The following is a 4,563-nucleotide window of genomic DNA, read 5'->3' on the forward strand; positions in this document are numbered from 1 at the left end:
TGTGATACAAAACTAAGGTTGAGAACCACTGACCCAGAGACTCTTTCATTAGCCCTCCCAACAACTAACTTCATAACCCATTTAATACCCAAATGTTATAGCAATTTCTGTTTGAACTGTCTAGAATGGATTGCTTTTTCTGTAACTGGAGCTTGGTCAATGCAATGCCTGGGGGCAAAATCTTCACAATCATATTAAATCAAAATTTAAACAGAATGAAAGTGCAAATATGCCATCACCTCCTCTCAATAAAGGGACATTAAAATTTTTCGTGCTTACAAAAAGAAGAAATAAAGATTGTAAGAAAAAACAAGCTAAGGCCTTGCAGACACTGTGGCCCCAGAGCCACTCACATCCAGTCATGGTCAACCCACCTGTGTTTGACATCACCATCACAGCGAGCCCTTGGGCCGCATCCCCTTTGAGCTGTTTGCAGACAAAGTTCCAAAGACAGCAGAAAATTTCCATGCTCTTGAGCACTGGGAAGAAAGGATTTGGTTACAAAGGTTCCCGCTTTCACAGAATTATTCCGGGATTTATGTGCCAGATTGGTGACTTCACATGCCATAATGGCACGGATGGCAAGTCCATCTATAGGGAGAAATTTGATGATGAGTATTTCATCCTGAAGCATACAGGGTTTGGCATCTTGTCCATGGCAGATGCTGGGCCCAACACAAAAGGTTCCCAGTTTTCATCTGCACTGCCAAGGCTGAGTGGTTGGATGGCAAGCATGTGGTCTTCGGCAAGGTGAAAGAGGACATTGATACTGTGGAGGCCATGGAGCGCTTTGGGTCCAGGAATGGCAAGACCAGCAAGAAGATCACCATTGCTGACTGTGGACAACGCTAATAAATTTGACTTGTTTTATCTAAAAGAAAAAAAACAAGCTAAGAATGGTAATAAAACTAAGCCTAGAGTTTTGAAAAATAAGTTACTGTCAAAAAATTATAGCATGAAGGCTTAGGTAACATATATTCTGTAAGCAGTTATATCCTCCTTGTTTATTTTTATCGTTTACTTACTTTTCAGCTATAGTGTTTAATTTTGAACAAAAGTAATGAAATAATATTAAAAATAACCCTTCCAATGCACAGTTTAAACGAACCATAATTTCTGGTCTATTGCTGCCACCTACCAGCTATCCAAGGCAAAGCAGCTCACGGGAATATGATTACTGTTCCAATCTTTCAGGATGTTAGTACCACCAAAGTTTTCCCTCATTTCAGCCTCACACTTCAAAAATACTTTTAGGTACATGCTAATCCCTTAAATGATAAGCAGTTTAAGTGTTGTTAGGACTCTTCGCTCAACAGATCATTTAAGTATTAAATTATCTTGACCATGAATTACTATTAGACATGAATGTTATAGAAAATGCAAAATTTACGAGAAAAAATTTTTCCAGTAAATATTGCTTGAACTCCTACTATACAGTAGGTATTACGGTTTATAGTATACTCATCTAGTGCATCTTTTAAAATCAGCCTTCTTTAAAGGTCTTGTGTCTCAGAGATACCTTGTTGTGTAAATAAAATGATTACCTGGGTATAGAATAATTTTTGCAATATGGAAAGATTTCATCTAGAATTATTTACTTCTCAGTATCATTTATAAAATCTTGTCTTAACAAGGCTGCTGATGATGAATGTAATAAAGTATGAATAATTCAGCACTTAAAACATATTTTGTTGATTGGATATATGTGACTTCCTTTGGAGTCGGTGAATAGTACATTAACTTATATCTGCAGTGGCATTTTATATACCAGATACCACTTGCTTTTTACAGTAACCCTGTGAATTAAGTAAGGCAAGTGCTATCTCTATTTTAGAGATAAGGAAATTGCCTCAGATCATTTAAGGGATTACCCAAGATCACCCAGGAATAGAACCCCATCGGGAACCTGGCCTTCTGGGGTAAAAGTCAGGGTTCTTTCCGCTATGTTGCACTATCTTAAGCAGTCTTTCATTCATTCATTCAATAAACATCACTTGAGTGGTTACTGTGTGCTATGTGCAGGTTCTGGGGAGAAGGTGGTGTCTAATTTAGAGTGGGGGTGAAATGGAAATTGATTGTCATGGATGGTATCTAAGGAAGTGATATTTGAAGGATATAGGAATGAGCCAGGAAGAAAGGCGAGAGAATTTAATCCAGGCTGAGGAATACCATGGAGAGTGCCTGAGCTTCCTAAGTAGGAGGAACTGAAAGATAGGTGTGGCTGAAACATTATTAAAAAACAGGGAAGGTGACATTAAACATGGCTGTCAATACAGGCAAGAAGGAGCCATATGAGCCACATTATGTAAGGCATGGTAGAGTCTGGTCTCTGTTCTGAGTATGGTGGGAAGCCAGTAAAGGGTGCTCAGGCTTTATGCTACATGCTGCAAATCAGAAAATTCCTGAGGGGAGGGGCGAAATCAGCATACATTGTTCAGCTCACTTCAGTGCATTTTCGTTCTTTGCCAGATCTTGGCACATAAAATCCTGGATGCTTTAGTTCCTTTCCAATGTCTTAAATACCTAGAGTTTTATTTTGGTTTGGTGTTTATCTAGTTTTGATAGTTATTCTCAATTGGTGGTTGCTCTGATACAAGCTAACTTGAAACAAGAGTCTTCTCTCACTTTCTCTGAAGACTATTTCATTGTGTCTTCAGTCATCTCAAGTCTTTTGTGTCTTTTATGTCCTTTATTCTCTCAACTGATGACTTTGACTAATGCTTCAAGGAGAAAATAAAATCCATATAACCTACTACTAAGTGGTAGCAGATATAGCAGAGTAGAGCAGTCCCATGGATCCAGGGAACAAAAATTAGAGTTCAAGAAAACAAATACGACCAGCACTTGAGAAGCGAGCCCTACATTTGATGTGACTTTTGCCCTTAGGACATTTACCAAGTCTTAAACTGTGCAATAGTGAGAAGGCAAGAAACCAAGCAAAAATCATCTGCTAAAAAGATAAGCAGAGCTTTTAGCAATTTCATGGTACTGGATAGAGAAAAATTATAGTTCAGGGCCCACCAAGGAAGAAGGGCCCTGATAAACTCCACAGACTTCTGTGGATACTCCTGAAGATACTCTATGATTTAAGACAAATAGAAATAGATCAACTCTCACAAAGCCTAAAATTATCTCAACCACTTACAGCATCAAAATGATCTGACTCTACTCTAATTGATGACAAAAAGAAAGTTAAATCTTTTCAGAGGAAAATAATATCAACTAGAGTCTTTACATTTTTTTCTGGAATTAAAAATAATACCAGGCATGCCAGGGAATAGTACTGAAAGACAGAAGACCAAGAGAAAAAAGGCAATAGAAACAAACTACAAGTAAATCAGATATGGCTCTTATCAAACATGGATATTTTAGAGTGGGAACCTGAGTTTATGAGAAGTACATTATGGGATTACCAGCTCTATTAAGTGTTTATTTGAGGGTGGAAATCATGAATTTATATTGATACCAATCTGCTCAGTTGTGTCAAAAAACACATTGCTTGGTCTCACAACTAGCCCAAAATGCTTCAAATAATGATTCCCAGGAGATGGTACATAAAAGCCAAGGAAGGACAATTCTGAAGGGTGTGTTTTGCACTATTATTTCCCAGAGTTTCCCCATTGAAACTACTTGGAATAGTTGGCTTAATAGTACATCTTCCACTGAATGTGTTCTCTTCCCTTCATTACTTCCCCATTTCTCTAACAATGTAATCTATACTTCACAAATAAACCCTTTTTAAGCAAACCCTTGTCTCAGTGTCTGTTTCTAAGGGAATCAGAAGTTAGACACTCTTGTGCACAGGTGCAGATATAGAGAAATATGTCCAGAGTTGGAGTTTTGCTAATTAAGAACAACAGATAAAGGAAAGGCACAGGAGCATTATTAAAAACAGCCAAACTTCAGGGGGAAAGAAGAAAAAAAGAAAAAAATGCATAAAATGTCCATTGGAAATATCCAATTTCCACATGAATTTTCTCCATTTATAAAATGCCCTTTCTTCACCCCAATTAAGATCACCTCAACACCTAAAAAATATCTGAATAGTTTTTTTAAGTAACATTCAAAAAATATCTGAGTAGTGTAAATTTTTTTTCTTCCAGAAACAACTAAATAATATGCGAAAAACTTTGTAGATTTGGAAAGGAATGCTTGAATTAGGCACCATGCTGTAGCTTGACATGTTACATTGCATATACAAACATTCTCTAAGACCTGATTTTAGCCCTCACTTTTTGTGCAAAGCCCCATCAGTCCTTTTTATCTAGCTGTACATTATAATCACATAAGGAATGTTTTTCCCACTCCAGAGATTTTAATTTAATTAATATGGGGTTGGGCTAAACATCAACATTTTCTTGATAATCCCTCAGGTAGTACTAATGTTTACCTTGGGTTGTGAACCATCCATCTAAAGGATTGTATAAGGATACTGACATTTATGTAATGCTTTTTCCTTTCCAAAGTGATTTTTATAAAGTGTAGCATACACAAACTAAAATAAGCTTTAAATCGTGGTCTGCAAGGGAACTGAACTATTTATCTGGTTTGCCACTCAGGCCC

The 4,563-nt window shown here is 37.1% G+C and overlaps 1 pseudogene; it reads left to right on the plus strand.

The window, feature by feature from the left end:
- The first annotated feature begins 361 nt into the window (after positions 1-361).
- LOC105294663 lies at positions 362-889 on the plus strand (annotated as a pseudogene).
- Positions 890-4,563: the final 3,674 nt, after the last annotated feature.

Source organism: Pteropus vampyrus, unplaced genomic scaffold, assembly GCF_000151845.1.
Source record: "Pteropus vampyrus isolate Shadow unplaced genomic scaffold, Pvam_2.0 Scaffold91, whole genome shotgun sequence".
NCBI classification, from domain to species: domain Eukaryota; kingdom Metazoa; phylum Chordata; class Mammalia; order Chiroptera; family Pteropodidae; genus Pteropus; species Pteropus vampyrus.